Here is a 17,057-nt window from a genome sequence, read left to right on the forward strand (position 1 = left end):
AGAGAATCTCATCCTTAACCACTGCGTGGAGTCCCTCCAGAAAACGAGCGAGCAGCGCCGGCTCGTTCCACTCACTAGAGGCAGCAAGAGTGCGAAACTCAATGGAATAATCCGTTATGGACCGTTCACCTTGGCATAAGGAAGCCAGGGCCCTAGAAGCCTCCTCACCAAAAACTGAACGGTCAAAAACCCGAATCATCTCCTCCTTAAAGTTCTGGAATCTGTTAGAGCAATCAGCCCTTGCCTCCCAGATAGCTGTGCCCCATTCTCGAGCCCGGCCAGTAAGGAGTGAAATGACGTAAGCAACCCGAGCTCTCTCTCTAGAGTATGTGTGGGGTTGGAGAGAGAACACAATCTCACACTGCGTGAGAAAGGAGCGGCACTCAGTGGGCTGCCCGGAGTAGCAAGGTGGGTTATTAACCCTGGGTTCTGGAGGCTCGGCAGGCCAGGGAGTAACAGGTGGCACGAGACGTAGACTCTGGAACTGTCCAGAGAGGTCGGAAACCTGAGCGGCCAGGTTCTCCACGGCATGGCGAGCAGCAGACAATTCCTGCTCGTGTCTGCCGAGCATGGCTCCTTGGATCTCGACGGCAGTGTAACGAGCGTCTGAAGTCGCTGGGTCCATTCCTTGGTCGGTTCCTTCTGTCATGCAGGTGAAAGAGGACCCAAACGCGACTTAACAGAAACAGAGTTTATTAAAGTCCAAAACGGAATAACAGAAATCCTCTAGACTCGTAGAGGGGAAACAACTGGAGAAGCGGCCACAGACTGCAGGTCGCTTCGGGTAGGCGCAGGCCGTAGTCGACTGAGACACCTGCTCACACGCAGCATCTGATGAAGGCACAAAACACGACAGGACAGGGTGATACACAATCACGGCAAAAACACGACAGGACAGGGCGAAACGCAATCACGGCATGGTGAATACAATACAAGGAACCGACGGAACAGGAACGGATCACAAAGGAATAAATAGGGACTCTAATCAGGGGAAAGGATCGGGAACAGGTGTGGGAAGACTAAATGATGATTAGGGGAATAGGAACAGCTGGGAGCAGGAACGGAACGACAGAGAGAAGAGAGAGCGAGAGAGTGAGAGAGGGAGGGGGGAGAGAGAGGGATAGAACCAAACAAGACCAGCAGAGGGAAACGAATAGCATGGGGAGCACAGGGACAAGACATGACAATAAATGACAAACATGACAATTGTAAAGTGGTTGTTCCACTGGATGTCATAAGGTGAATGCACCAATTTGTAAGTCGCTCTGGATAAGAGCGTCTGCTAAATGACTTAAATGTAATGTAAATGTGGGCCTGCAGGTACCAATCTGGAATAGGCCTATAGCAAATGCCTCTAATATCTGAAAATGTTCACAATAGGTCTGTTCTTGGATCATCAACCAAAGACCGTTGCAGAAAACAATATATCATACCCGTTTATTTAATAAGGTTCCCTGTTCCCTTGAATGTCTTAATACTCATGTCCTATTATGTGGCTGTGCTGGCGTTCCTTTTAGCATCCTCACAGTATCACAACTAGTAAAGCATCTGAGGTAGACCTGCAGTATTTGCTGGTTGTAAAACTATACACGTTGTTTCGTTTAGATATAGCTCTTCGTTGTGTTATTTAGCTTACTACATGTTATGTTGAGGCAAAGAAAATGTTGCCTTATTATTTCAAAATGATTTACTCTCTCCCTCTCTCTCTCTCTCTCTCTCTCGCTCTTTGTGGTCGCCAGACGCTCTTGCGCGCAAGGGTGAGAAAATCTGCAATTGATTTTAATGGGGAGTAGCCTACTTTCCAACACTATGGGTGCATTGGTCTCTTTTCACTTTGTCTGAACGGCGCGGGCGAGTGCAGTGTCGCACCCCTGTACTGTGTACTTGCTCATTATATCTGTCGCTATTTGGGCAGTACAGAAGAGCCTCTGTTTCTTAACGGCTTTCTATAATGTAGCCTACCTCCGCAGAACGCTCGAGACTGGGCAGACGGGACTCGTCAGTTGTGTTTGGGAAGTTTATATTTTCTTCCAACAGATGTGCATTTTTTTGTATTGTTTTGGACCTCAATCATTGCACCGTGTTGTCGTTTTAAGATTCGCCAATACACCCGTCTTCGGTAAGTTTGATAGTGTCAATTGTACGCATTTAACAGGTGAGTTTATGAAGTCAATTTCAGTCATTTCCAGTAACCTTAATGTTTGTCTGTCTTCACATGCTCTATTATTTAGCTCGCTTTGGGATTTTTTCTTTCTTCTGATATATTATAAGGCTGTGTCACTATGCGTAAAGCACTGTTGATTACGCAGCTGGCGACTTAATATTTATAAGAACTCAAGTATTGAGTGAATTCAAGTAACATTATTTCATTCTTGCAGCACGATTTCTAGTTATTATTAAGATATCGTTATTAGCTTGAAATGATGGCGCAACAGCCAGCCTATAATTTGTTCAGATAAAAACGGATTACTGTTATTATTATTGTTGTTTATAGTCATAATAGTATAGTGTAGTAATATTACATTCTCTGAGAGAACCTCTGGACGCACTGAAATGGAAAGGCACGGAGGACAGGTGGGCGAGGAAAGAACGTGGGGCGGGAGATCTAGCGCGCGGTGTGAACTCTCCTCGGTTTACAGCTGCCGGGTGGGTCCGAGGAAAGAGCAAGAAAAGCAGCCTAAGCAATATAGGTTACAATAAGTAGGCTATGGAGTCCATGTGTTTTAATAGCTCTCCGATGTAGGCCAAGTAGCGATGCCAAACCAAGCAGCACTTCTCGGATCCCGCATTCGACTGTACACCATATGCCAAGTCTCCCAATGCGTTTGTCAATTCTGATGTTTTCCCTTTACACCACTGCATTCGTATAGACAAACGAATTTAGGCCTATGAAAGATTGGGAAGTTATATTTTCAAGTCTAAATGCTGATACCAACAAGTGTAAACCCGATCAGAATGCTAGTGAAATTTAAGGATAATATTGATTTGTTCCCGCTTCTGGTTGAGATCAAGTCAGAATTGAAGATTGCTTATGAGATTATTTTATATATATATGAATCCAAGTATCTTAGAAAATAGTAATGCATATTAAAAAAGACTCAGGAAATGACTTGGCAAGTTGTCTTGTCTTGACAAGCTTTATTTGGCTGATATGGCACTGAGCATGAGTCCTATGAAACAAAATCACCTTGCAATTATAATTCGGAGGACTAACTTTTTATCAATGCACAAATCATATAGCCTGCATATGACGGATTAGTAGTAAAACGCAGACAAGCTGCTGGGAGAAAGGCACACCACAACTGCAATAGATTCCTTATATTAAATGCTTGAATTGAGCTCAAGTGTGCCTCTATTAGAGATTAGTGTCAACCACTTCACCCACGTATCCTCATTCTCCTGGAATGTTGCTGGTAGCTGTCCTGAAAGATGATGTTGTTCATGCAACCTTTATTTGTTCACTCAGATCAAGAAAACATTGATATGGTTTTAAATGTGGTACAATTATTACCTAGATTTTCTTTGTCGAATGCAACAACAGCACTTATTCACAGAGAATATCCGTAATTTCATTGGTTTATAAATTAACCACGGTCTTTTAATTGCATCATGTTATGATCCATCAATAACACACAGCCAAAGACTGCGCCAGGAGCCACCAGGGCTCAGGCACACGGTTGTGTAAGCTAATCCACTGGAACTTACTCCAGCAGGTTTATAAACTCCTTCTGGTGGTGTGTGTGTGTGGCCGTATCTTCTGGGAGCGTGTGTGTGTTGCCGTAACGTAAGCAGATCATTTTCTCTTTGCTTTGAAAGGCAGGATTCCTCGGGACTCTTGGCTCCGTCCACCTGAACGAGTAAAATCAACACGTCCAATATATTTTTCTTCTCTGGTTTGAACAGCCTGATGGGGGAAAGGAATGCTGCTGGTTCTTTTTCCCCCTCTTGTTTTTCTCTTATTTCGGTGGGCCTGAGACAGCTGTTGGTTTGCAGAAATACATATTTGTAATCCTTAACAAATTAAACAAGCTGATTGGAGTGTTAAACTAAGTCCCACACACTGGACTGAACTTTGACCTTTTATGGAAGAACAGTATGGCAGATTCATTTGATTCATGTTTGAACATTTTCATTCGTGAATCAATTATGGCCTTACCAATATAAACAGCTTCTATGTTAATTAAGGCTATCACACTGTTAAATAGCCAACACTAGCCGGCTTCCACCCGGGTACACAACACTGTATCTATATACATAGACTTGGAATCACTTGCCGCTTTAATAATGGAACATGAGTCACTTTAATAACGTTTAAATAATGTTTACATACTGCTTAACAAATTCATATGAATATACTGTATTCTATTCCACTGTGTTTTAGTCAATGCCACTCCGACATTGCTCGATCTAATATTCAAATATTTCTTAATTACATTATTTTACTTTTAGATGTCTGTTTATTGTTGTGAATCATTGTTAGATATTACTGCATTGTTAGATACTACTGCACTGATGGAGCTAGAAACACAAGCATTTCGCTGCCCCTGCAATACCATTCTGCTAAATATGTGTATGTGACCAAACATATTTGATTTGATTTGAATGCCAATGTCGTTCTCAAATCTACTGCAGTGTTTTTATGCTATGTCTACCTAATGGTTTGACATAGGCCTTCAAAAGTAGCGTTTCACTAGGCCTCAGAAGGAGGGGGGGGTCAAAAAGGGGCGGTCCCAATTCTATTTGTACTTAAATGGATATGCTTCTTAATCCGAAATTCCGAGCACCCTCGGAAATCGAATTAGCGTAATCAAAAAATCCCCATAAAAATCTGTCAGTTTAAGCTATAGGTATGATTTTTTTTTAAATTGGATGAGTCTCATCTGCAGCATCCGCCTATGTTGAACTTCTGCATCTGCGGTGATAAGTGACAGAGTGGTGTTTGTCAGACCATGAGATATCCCAAAAATGGGGTTTCTCTCAAAATCATCTGTAGCGTGCGAACGGTTTGGCCTATAAACCATTATGACCCATCTATGGAAAGATGAGGCTCACACGAACACGATCATATCGGTAGTTTTGCTCTAGGAAGCCAACATGATTCGTCTGAAGGTCCCATGGTAACAGTTGAAAAATGAATGGAAATATACAGTACCAGTCAAAAGATTGGACACACCTACTCATTCAAGGGTTTCTTTATTTTTACTATTTTCTACATTGTAGAATAACTGCGAAGACATCAAACTATGAAATAACACATATGGAATCATATAGCAACCAAAAAAGTAACAAATCAAAATATATTTTATATTTGAGATTATTCAAAGTAGCCATTCTTTACCTTGATGAAAGCTTTGCACACACTTGGCATTCTCTCAACCAGCTTCATGAGGTAGTCAACTGGAATGCATTTCAATTAACAGGTGTGCCTTGTTAAAAGTTCATTTGTGGAATTTCTTTCCTTCTTAATGCATTTAAAGCAATCAGTTGTGTTGTGAGAAGGTAGAGGGGGTATACAGAAGATTGGTAAAAGATTTGGTAAAAGACCAAGTCCATATTATGGCAAGAAGAGCTCCAATAAGCAAAGAGAAATCACAGGCCATCATTACTTTAAGACATGAAAGTCAGTCAATGACTTTGAAAGATTCTTAAAGTGCAGTTGCGAAAACCATCAAGCACTATGATGAAACTGGCTCTCATGAGGCCCACCACAGGAAAGAAAAACCCAGAGTTACCTCTGCTGCAGAGGAGAAGTTCAATAAAGTTACCGGCCTCAGAAATGGAAGCCCAAATAAATGCTTCAAAGAGGTCAAGTAACAGACACATGTCAACATCAACTGTTCAGAGGAGACTGCATGAATCAGGTATTCATGGTTGAATTGATGCAAAGAACCCACTACTAAAGGACACCAATATGAAGAAGAGGCTTGCCTGTGCCAAGAAACATGGCTGTGTGTTTAGGGTAGTTGTCCTGTTGGATGGTGAACTTTCTCCCCAGTCTGAGGTCCTGAGCGCTTTGGAGCAGGCTTTCATCAAGGATCTCTCTATACTTTGCTCTGTTCATCTTTCCATCGATTCTGACTCGTCTCCCAGTCCCTGCCACTGAAAAACACCCCCACAGCATGATGCAGCCACCAATCTGCTTCACCATATGGATGGTGCCAGGTTTCCTCCCAACGTGATGCCTGGCATTCAGGCCAAAGAGTTATATCTCAGTTTCATCAGACCAGAGAATCTTGTTTCTCATGGTCTGAAAGTCTTTAGGTGACTTTTGGCAAACTCCAAGTGGGCTGTCATGTGCCTTTTACTGACGACTGGCTTCTGTCTGGCCACTGTAACATAAAGGCTTGATTGGTGGAGTGCTGCAGAGACGGTTGTCCTTCTGTATGGTTCTCCCATCTCCACCGACAAACTCTGGACATCTGTCAAAGTGACCATTGGGTTCTTGGTCACCTCCCTGACCCTTCTCCCCTGATTGCTCAGTTTGGCTGATGGGCCAGCTGTAGGTGGAGTCTTGATGGTTCCAAACTTCTTCCATTTAAGAATGATGGAGGCCACCGTGTTCTTGGAGACCTTCGATGTTGCAGACATGTTTTTGTACCTTTTCCCAGATCTGTGTCTCGACACAATCCTGTGTCTGAGCTCTACGGACAATTCTTTCGACCTCATGGCTTTCTTTTTTGCTCTGACATGCACTGTCAACTATGGGACCTTATATAGACAGGTGTGTGCCATGTCCAATCAATTGAACCACAGGTAGACTCCAATCAAGTTGAAGAACAATCTCAAGCATGATCAATGGAAACAGGACGCACGTGAGCTACATTTAGAGTCTCATAGCAAAGGGTTGGAATACTTATGGAAATAAGATATTTCTGTTTTACATTTGTAATACATTTTCAAAAATAAATAAAAAACTGTTTTCACTTTGGCATTGTGGGGTATTGTGTGTAGATTGATGAAGAGAAAAAAAGATTGAATCCATCTTAGAATAAGGCTGTAACAGAACAAAATGTGGGAAAAGTCAAGGGGTCTGAGAACTTTCCGAATGCAGCGTATTTATATCCTAAAGAAAAATGATGGTCTTCATCCATAACCGTCCGTTACACGTCCCATTACGTCACAGCCCTGCTTTTCAGTCTGGAGGGGTGTGTGTCAGTGCCAGCCGGATATCCCTGTTTTAACTTCTGCTTGTCAGTGTGAAGCCTCGCTCTCCATCCCATAGGATGATCCCGGGCCAAGATTCCAAAGCTCAATTATTCGTCAGTGTGACAACTCGCGCGCCCTTTCCCTTGGGATGATGCCGAGATTGCAAAGCGCCATCCCATCACTCCCCATGCCCTCCCAAGTCTGCATTTGTCATCCGCACACATTTCCTCCAGATGCAGAAGGATGTGTGTGTGTGTGATGTCTGTGCATGTGTGTGTTTGTTCTCAGGGTGCCATCTAAACCATTTTAAGGTTTAACAGTTGTTTTATCTCAACTATCGATCAAGGAAATGCCACTAGTGTACACATGCAGGTGTTTTAGTTCTATCCGAATGAATCCAATACCTCCCTCATATCTTCTCTTCTCCTCTGGCCCTGGGGGCTGCCATGGCAACATGGAGCAGACCAGCTTGATGGACTGGGAGGGCCACTCTCTCGCCTCCCGGCCATGCTCTGCAGTGTACCATTACCCTGCTCCAGCCTGAAAAATTGACTTCACCATCGAGCCTTGTGAGGAAAGGGAGGGAGAAATTGGGACGAGGAGGAGGAGGTGGAGAGGGAGGAGAAGAGACAAGGGGAAGGCTGGGTTGTCCGATGATTCAGCCCCCGCCTACAAAAGCCCTGGTACCCCTGATAATGTATGGGTCTCCATGTGTGTGAGTGAGAGCGCATGTGTTTGTGTGATTGGATGTGGTGAGCCTATGTGTTTGTGCGTGTACATGTGTGCGAACGCTAATAGTATTTTGAACTCTTAATAAAAAATGATTCGTGGTTTCCCCCGACAGTTCAAAGTGGCCCAGCTAGCTTCTGGCTGTGAGAAGTGTCTTGTGCAATGGAAAAGCAGTTTTCCTGTCGGAGGGCTCGGGGAGAAACCGCAAGCCTGCCTACCACAGAGCCAGGCATCAAAGGGCTTTGAAGCACACACCTCGACACCCCTCTCTGGAATAGGCCTATATGCCTTACATGAAGTCGTCACTGATGTCTCGAGATTGTGAGATCTTCATTTAGAAGATCCCGAAGGGAAGTATTCCTCTCCTCTCTGAAGTCTCACACAGCAGCGGGTGTCATCAGTCCCATTTGAGTTCACATATAGGGGGAAATACACAGTAATGAAAAAAGTACCCAATTGTCATAAAGTTATGATACCTTAATAGAAAAAGTCTGAAGTCAAAGTGTCACCCAGTAAAATACTACTTGAGTAAAAGTAAAGATACCTTAATAGAAAATGTCTGAAGTCAAAGTGTCACCCAGTAAAATACTACTTGAGTAAAAGTAAAGATACCTTAATAGAAAATGTCTTAAGTTAAAGTGAGTCACCCAGTAAAATACTACTTGAGTAAAAGTAAACATACCTTAATAGAAAATGTCTCAAGTTAAAGTGAGTCACCCAGTAAAATACCTACTTAAGTGAAGTCTAAAAGTATTTGATTTTATACTTAAGTATCAAAAGTAAATGTAATTGTTCAAATATTCTTAATAAGTATCAAAAGGAAAAGGAAAAGTATAAATCATTTCAAATTCCTTATATTAAGGAAACCAGATGGCGCCATTTTCTTTTTTTTAAATGAAAAGCCAGGGGCACACTCCAACGCTCAGACATCATTTACAAATGAAGCATGTGTGTTTAGTGAGTCTGCCAGATCAGAGGCTGTAAGGAAAACCAGGGATGTTCTCTTGATAAGTGCTTGAATTGGAAAATGTTCTAGTCTTGCTAAGAATTCAAAATGTAATGAGTACTTTTGGGTGTCAGGGAAAATGTATGGAGTAAAAAGTACATTATTTTATTTCGGAATGTAGTGAAGTAAAAGTAGCACAAAATAGATATAGTAAAGTAAAGTACAGATACTACTTAAGTAGTACTTTAAAGTATGTTTTACTTAAGTACTTGACATCACTGGAAATACAGTATGTTAACTTTATATAAAAGTGGATCACACTTTGACACTGGCTATAATTTATAAGTCCAAACCGCCACTACGTTATGAAATGAACAAGCCTCTATCTCCTCATTAACGAAGGAACATTTCTCCAGGATTCCCGTATAAAGCATAAAAGTATGTGTTCTATGAAACTCAGGGATAAGCTTAAGCCCTTGTTCTTGCCCAGACTCCATGTTGAAATCTCCATGTCCTCAAACCCAGATGGGGGGGGGGATTTGTAGGCCTATAGGCAACATTTTTAAGTTTGGACTGGCAATATTCAATTGTCTCTGTCTCTCTCTCTCTCTCTCTCTCTCTCTCTCTCTCTCTCTCTCTCTCTCTCTCTCTCTCTCTCTCTCTCTCTCTCTCTTTCTCTCTCTCTCTCTCTCTCTCTCTCTCTCTCTCTCTCTCTCTCTCTAACTCTCCCTCTCACTCACCCACTTACTCATCCAATCTCAATAAGCTCCAAGGAGGAAACCACTTTAGACTAGTGAGTGTTGGTGGGAGTCTGTTGAGAGTAGGATGACATTTCCCTGACACTGATCTAAGGTCAGTTGTGTTGTCTAACCCAACCTCCCCCTCTTTGCCCCCTAATTTTTGACACGTGAGTTGACATTGTGCCACGCTCGCGGTCTCATATCCTTCCCCTTCCCCTTCAAACCCTCCTCCTCCACTCCACAGACTGTTACTCACAGACCAAAAACACTGAATTTGCAGAAATATCTAATGAACAGAAAATACCCCAAACGTGTGATATCAGCAGTTTTGCCTCCCTTTGTAGTGGCCTGTAACACAGAGAACCCTAAGTTTAGTACAGCTTCCTGTCTGGATCTATGAGAAGTGGCCTGACCTGAGGTTCTGCCTCCTCTCCTTTCCTCTCCTCTTAGTAGTTCTGGATCAGGTTCTGTTGTTTTACAACTGCTGGCCAGGAGAGCAGGCTGGGCCGCAGTGGCTGCATTCCTCTCCTGGGCGTTGTTGCTCTCTCAGAATGATGAGAAGGAGGCGAGAAAGAAAGAAACAGATCGCTGCCCCTGAAACCCACCTTCAGTGGCACACTGTGTGTCTGAGCTATAGTCCGGGCTGGGGGACAGTGGGACAGTTCCCTCAGATTCAGAGCAGACTCAAGGCTTTTCTGAATTTGTCAGTGATGCCCCTGCTAATGACACACTCGCTGTGAGAGTTGACCCCCTTTTGCCTCCCCCTCTCGCTCTCATTCACTGCTAATGAATACCAGAGAGCCACACTGAGACCCCCTCATTTTCTTTCTTTATTTAACCTTTATTTAACTAGGCAAGTCGGTTCAGAACAAATTCTTATTTACAATGAAGGGCTGCCGGGGAACCAGTGAGTTAACTGCCTTGTTCAGGGGCAGAACGACAGATTTCACCTTTTCAGCTCAGGGATTCGATCCAGCAACTTTCGGTTACCGGCCCAATGCTCTAACCACTAGGTTACACCACCCCCATTATTGGATTTGGTTTCTGTTATGCAGGTGAATGAGGACCCAAAAGCGACTTGGCGAAAACAGAGTTTTTAATCCAGTAAAGATACTTTACAAAACAAAAGGCATAATACTACTCGTAAAGACGAGAACAGACTGGAGACTTGATCAAGAACTGCAGGTTGCCTCGGGAAGGCACTTGAACCTAGCAGACTCAGACACCTGCTCACCACGCAGCATCTGAGGGAAACACGACACGACAGGGCAATACATAGACACAGCACGGTGAATTATAGACAAGGATCCGACAGGGCAGGAACGGAAAACAAGGAGAGAAATAGGGACTCTAATCAGGGAAAAGGATCGGGAACAGGTGTGGGAAGACTAAATGATTGATTAGGGGAATAGGAACAGCTGGGAGCAGGAACGGAACGATAGAGAGAAGAGAGAGCGAGAGAGTGAGAGAGGGAGGGGGAGAGAGAGGGATAGAAAGAGGGAAAGAACCTAATAAGACCAGCAGAGGGAAACGAATAGAAGGGGAAGCACAGGGACAAGACATGATAATTAATGACAAAACATGACAGTACCCCCACTCACCGAGCGCCTCCTGGCGCACTCGAGGAGGAACCCTGGCGGCAACGGAGGAAATCATCAATAAGCGAACGGTCCAGCACGTCCCGAGACGGGACCCAACTCCTCTCCTCAGGACCGTAACCCTCCCAATCCACTAAGTATTGGTGACCCCGTCCCCGAGAACGCATGTCCATGATCTTACGTACCTTGTAAATAGGTGCGCTCTCGACAAGGACGGGAGGGGGGAGGGAAGACGAACGGGGGTGCGAAGAAAGGGCTTGACACAGGAGACATGGAAGACAGGATGGACGCGACGAAGATGTCGCGGAAGAAGCAGTCGCACAGCGACAGGATTGACGACCTGGGAGACACGGAACGGACCAATGAACGCGGAGTCAACTTACGAGAAGCTGTCGTAAGAGGAAGGTTGCGAGTGGAAAGCCACACTCTCTGGCCGCAACAATACCTTGGACTCTTAATCCTGCGTTTATTGGCGGCTCTCACAGTCTGTGCCCTGTAACGGCAAAGTGCAGACCTCACCCTCCTCCAGGTGCGCTCACAACGTTGGACAAACGCTTGAGCGGAGGGAACGCTGGACTCGGCAAGCTGGGATGAGAACAGAGGAGGCTGGTAACCCAGACTACTCTGAAACGGAGATAACCCGGTAGCAGACGAAGGAAGCGAGTTGTGAGCGTATTCTGCCCAGGGAGCTGTTCTGCCCAAGACGCAGGGTTTCTGAAAGAAAGGCTGCGTAGTATGCGACCAATCGTCTGATTGGCCCTCTCTGCTTGACCGTTAGACTGGGGATGAAACCCGGAAGAGAGACTGACGGACGCACCAATCAAACGACAGAACTCCCTCCAAAACTGTGACGTGAATTGCGGGCCTCTGTCTGAAACGGCGTCTAACGGGAGGCCATGAATTCTGAACACATTCTCGATGATGATTTGTGCCGTCTCCTTAGCGGAAGGAAGTTTAGCGAGGGGAATGAAATGTGCCGCCTTAGAGAACCTATCGACAACCGTAAGAATCACAGTCTTCCCCGCAGACAAAGGCAGACCGGTAATGAAGTCTAGGGCGATGTGAGACCATGGTCGAGAAGGAATGGGGAGCGGTCTGAGACGACCGGCAGGAGGAGAGTTACCCGACTTAGTCTGCGCGCAGTCCGAACAAGCAGCCACGAAACGGCGCGTGTCACGCTCCTGAGTCGGCCACCAAAAGCGCTGGCGAATAGACGCAAGAGTGCCTCGAACACCGGGATGACCAGCTAACTTGGCAGAGTGAGCCCACTGAAGAACAGCCAGACGAGTGGAAACAGGAACGAAAAGGAGGTTACTAGGACAAGCGCGCGGCGACGCAGTGTGCGTGAGTGCTTGCTTAACCTGTCTTTCAATTCCCCAGACTGTTAACCCGACAACACGCCCATAAGGAAGAATCCCCTCGGGATCAGTAGAAGCCACAGAAGAACTAAACAGACGGGATAAGGCATCAGGCTTGGTGTTTTTGCTACCCGGACGGTAAGAAATCACAAACTCGAAACGAGCGAAAAACAACGCCCAACGAGCTTGACGGGCATTAAGTCGTTTGGCAGAACGGATGTACTCAAGGTTCTTATGGTCTGTCCAAACGACAAAAGGAACGGTCGCCCCCTCCAACCACTGTCGCCATTCGCCTAGGGCTAAGCGGATGGCGAGCAGTTCACGGTTACCCACATCATAGTTGCGCTCAGATGGCGACAGGCGATGAGAAAAATAAGCGCAAGGATGAACCTTATCGTCAGACTGGAAGCGCTGGGATAGAATGGCTCCCACGCCTACCTCTGAAGCGTCAACCTCGACAATGAATTGTCTAGTGACGTCAGGAGTAACGAGGATAGGAGCGGACGTAAAACGTTCTTTTAGAAGATCAAAAGCTCCCTGGGCGGAACCGGACCACTTAAAACACGTCTTGACAGAAGTAAGAGCTGTGAGAGGGGCAGCAACTTGACCGAAATTACGAATGAAACGCCGATAGAAATTAGCGAAACCTAAAAAGCGCTGCAACTCGACACGTGACCTTGGAACGGGCCAATCACTGACAGCTTGGACCTTAGCGGAATCCATCTGAATGCCTTCAGCGGAAATAACGGAACCGAGAAAAGTAACGGAGGAGACATGAAAAGAGCACTTCTCAGCCTTTACGTAGAGACAATTCTCTAAAAGGCGCTGTAGAACACGTCGAACGTGCTGAACATGAATCTCGAGTGACGGTGAAAAAATCAGGATATCGTCAAGATAGACAAAAACAAAGATGTTCAGCATGTCTCTCAGAACATCATTAACTAATGCCTGAAAAACAGCTGGCGCATTGGCGAGACCAAACGGCAGAACCCGGTACTCAAAATGCCCTAACGGAGTGTTAAACGCCGTTTTCCACTCGTCCCCCTCTCTGATGCGCACGAGATGGTAAGCGTTACGAAGGTCCAACTTAGTAAAGCACCTGGCTCCCTGCAGAATCTCGAAGGCTGATGACATAAGGGGAAGCGGATAACGATTCTTAACCGTTATGTCATTCAGCCTCGATAATCCACGCAGGGGCGCAGAGTACCGTCCTTCTTCTTAACAAAAAGAACCCCGCCCCGGCCGGAGAGGAAGAAGGCACTATGGTACCGGCGTCAAGAGACACAGATAAATAATCCTCGAGAGCCTTACGTTCGGGAGCCGACAGAGAGTATAGTCTACCCCGAGGAGGAGTGGTCCCCGGAAGGAGATCAATACTACAATCATACGACCGGTGAGGAGGAAGGGAGTTGGCTCGGGACCGACTGAAGACCGTGCGCAGATCATGATATTCCTCCGGCACTCCTGTCAAATCGCCAGGTTCCTCCTGAGAAGTGGGGACAGAAGAAATGGGAGGGATGGCAGACATTAAACACTTCACATGACAAGAAACGTTCCAGGATAGGATAGAATTACTAGACCAATTAATAGAAGGATTATGACATACTAGCCAGGGATGACCCAAAACAACAGGTGTAAAAGGTGAACGAAAAATCAAAAAGAAATAGTCTCACTGTGGTTACCAGATACTGTGAGAGTTAAAGGTAGTGTCTCAAATCTGATACTGGGAAGATGACTACCATCTAAGGCAAACATGGGCGTAGGCTTGTCTAACTGTCTGAAAGGAATGTCATGTTTCCGAGCCCATGCTTCGTCCATGAAACAACCCTCAGCCCCAGAGTCAATCAAGGCACTGCATGTAGTACCCGAACCGGTCCAGCGTAGATGGACCGACATAGTAGTACAGGATCTAGATGAAGAGACCTGAGTAGTAGCGCTCACCAGTAGCCCTCCGCTTACTGATGAGCTCTGGCCTTTACTGGACATGAATTGACAAAATGTCCATCAAATCCGCAATAGAGGCACAGGCGGTTGGTGATCCTCCGTTCCCTCTCCTTGGTCGAGATGCGAATACCTCCCAGCTGCATGGGCTCAGTCTCTGAGCCAGAGGAGGGAGATGGTTGCGATGCGGAGCAGGGAAACACCGTTGACGCGAGCTCTCTTCCACGAGCTTGGTGACGAAGATCTACCCGTCGTTCTATGCGGATGGCGAGAGCAATCAAAGAGTCCACACTGGAAGGAACCTCCCGAGAGAGAATCTCATCTTTGACCACTGCGTGGAGTCCCTCCAGAAAACGAGCGAGCAGCGCCGGCTTGTTCCAGTCACTAGAGGCAGCAAGAGTGCGAAACTCTATAGAGTAATCCGTTATGGATCGATCACCTTGGCATAGGGAAGCCAGGGCCCTAGAAGCCTCCCCACCAAAAACTGAACGGTCAAAAACCCGAATCATCTCCTCTTTAAAGTTCTGGTAATTGTTAGAACAATCAGCCCTTGCCTCCCAGATAGCTGTGCCCCACTCTCGAGCCCGGCCAGTAAGGAGTGAAATGACGTAAGCAACCCGAGCTCTCTCGCTAGAGTATGTGTTGGGTTGGAGAGAGAACACAATATCACACTGGGTGAGAAAGGAGCGGCACTCCGTGGGCTGCCCGGAGTAGCAAGGTGGGTTATTAACCCTAGGTTCCGGAGGCTCGGCAGGCCAGGAAGTAACAGGTGGCACGAGACGAAAACTCTGGAACTGTCCAGAGAGGTCGGAAACCTGAGCGGCCAGGTTCTCCACGGCATGGCGAGCAGCAGACAATTCCTGCTCGTGTCTGCCGAGCATGGCTCCTTGGATCTCGACGGCAGTGTTACGAGCATCTGTAGTCGCTGGGTCCATTCCTTGGTCGGATCCTTCTGTTATGCAGGTGAATGAGGACCCAAAAGCGACTTGGCGAAAACAGAGTTTTTAATCCAGTAAAGATACTTTACAAAACAAAAGGCATAATACTACTCGTAAAGACGAGAACAGACTGGAGACTTGATCAAGAACTGCAGGTTGCCTCGGGAAGGCACTTGAACCTAGCAGACTCAGACACCTGCTCACCACGCAGCATCTGAGGGAAACACGACACGACAGGGCAATACATAGACACAGCACGGTGAATTATAGACAAGGATCCGACAGGGCAGGAACGGAAAACAAGGAGAGAAATAGGGACTCTAATCAGGGAAAAGGATCGGGAACAGGTGTGGGAAGACTAAATGATTGATTAGGGGAATAGGAACAGCTGGGAGCAGGAACGGAACGATAGAGAGAAGAGAGAGCGAGAGAGTGAGAGAGGGAGGGGGAGAGAGAGGGATAGAAAGAGGGAAAGAACCTAATAAGACCAGCAGAGGGAAACGAATAGAAGGGAAAGCACAGGGACAAGACATGATAATCAATGACAAAACATGACAGTTTCTGCCACTAGTACCCTTTTACTTGTGGACTGTCAGTCACATTTTTTTACCCAGTGTGTGTTTGTGTGTGTGTGTGTGTGTTTGTGGGGTGATGACTCGGAACCATGATAGACGGTGCACAGTGCCCTCTTGTTCACCAATTTAAAAGTCCTCCACAGTCGCCACAACTTCTAACAGACCAATCAGGGATTACTGTACATTGGGCACTGTGACAGACAGCCAATGGGGCACAGGGCCTCCTCCCAGGGTCATCTGAGTGGAGGATCCCCAAGGAGCTCCATTCAGCCTCATGGTGAGGGAGCCACCTTCCCAGCACACTGCCCCAGCATGGGAGCCTCTGACTGGCTACGAGGTGGCTCAGCTGTCCCTCTAGTTCTCCTTCCCCGGTCCATCACGCCCAAGCCAAATGAAGCCTCTCAGCACCTCTCATTTTCCTAATCCGTGTAGTCTGCCAGAATAGCCACACACTTGAAAGAGATACAACTCAACATGGCAGAGCTGAAAAAAACTTCCCCCGTAATCCCTCATCCGGGACCACCATATTCCTCGCTCACTTAAACCAAATAAAATGTTATTAGTCACATGCTTCGTAAACAAGTGTAAGACTAACAGTGAAATGCTTACTTACTGGTCCTTCTCAACAATGCGGAGAGAAAGAACATTTTGAAATAACAGAAAAATAAAACATGTTATAACAAATACACAGTAATGAAAATGTGTCTATATACAGGGGTAGCAATGCCGAGTCGATGTGCACGGGTACAAGGTTAATGAGGCAGATACCTACAGTGCTGTGAAAAGGGTTTTCCCCCTTTCTGATTTTCTCAATTTTTGCATATTTTTTAAACTGAATGTTATCATATCTTCAACCAAAACCTAATATTAGATCAAGGGAACCTGAGTTTAAAATATATAAAATATATATATTATATATAATATATATAATATATATATAAAATATATTTACAGTACAGTGCATTCTGAAAGTATTCAGACACATTGACTTTTTCCACATTTTGTCACATTACAGCCTTATTCTAAAATGGATTAAATCATTTTTTTTCTCATCAACAATCTACACACAATACCCCATAATGAGGT

General features: G+C 45.5%; 1 protein-coding gene across 2 annotated transcripts in view; it reads left to right on the forward strand.

Moving 5' to 3' along the window:
- Positions 1 to 1,851: 1,851 nt before the first annotated feature.
- The window catches only part of LOC124020226 (netrin-3-like), a 112,474-nt gene continuing 97,268 nt past the window's right edge, over positions 1,852 to 17,057 (forward strand). For both annotated transcript variants that reach the window (XM_046335593.1, XM_046335594.1), the window contains exon 1: positions 1,852 to 2,119. The gene's annotated coding sequence lies outside the window, so the exon portion shown is untranslated. The remainder of the gene's footprint in view (positions 2,120 to 17,057) is intronic.

The sequence above is a fragment of the Oncorhynchus gorbuscha genome, unplaced genomic scaffold (assembly GCF_021184085.1).
Source record: "Oncorhynchus gorbuscha isolate QuinsamMale2020 ecotype Even-year unplaced genomic scaffold, OgorEven_v1.0 Un_scaffold_777, whole genome shotgun sequence".
NCBI lineage: Eukaryota > Metazoa > Chordata > Actinopteri > Salmoniformes > Salmonidae > Oncorhynchus > Oncorhynchus gorbuscha.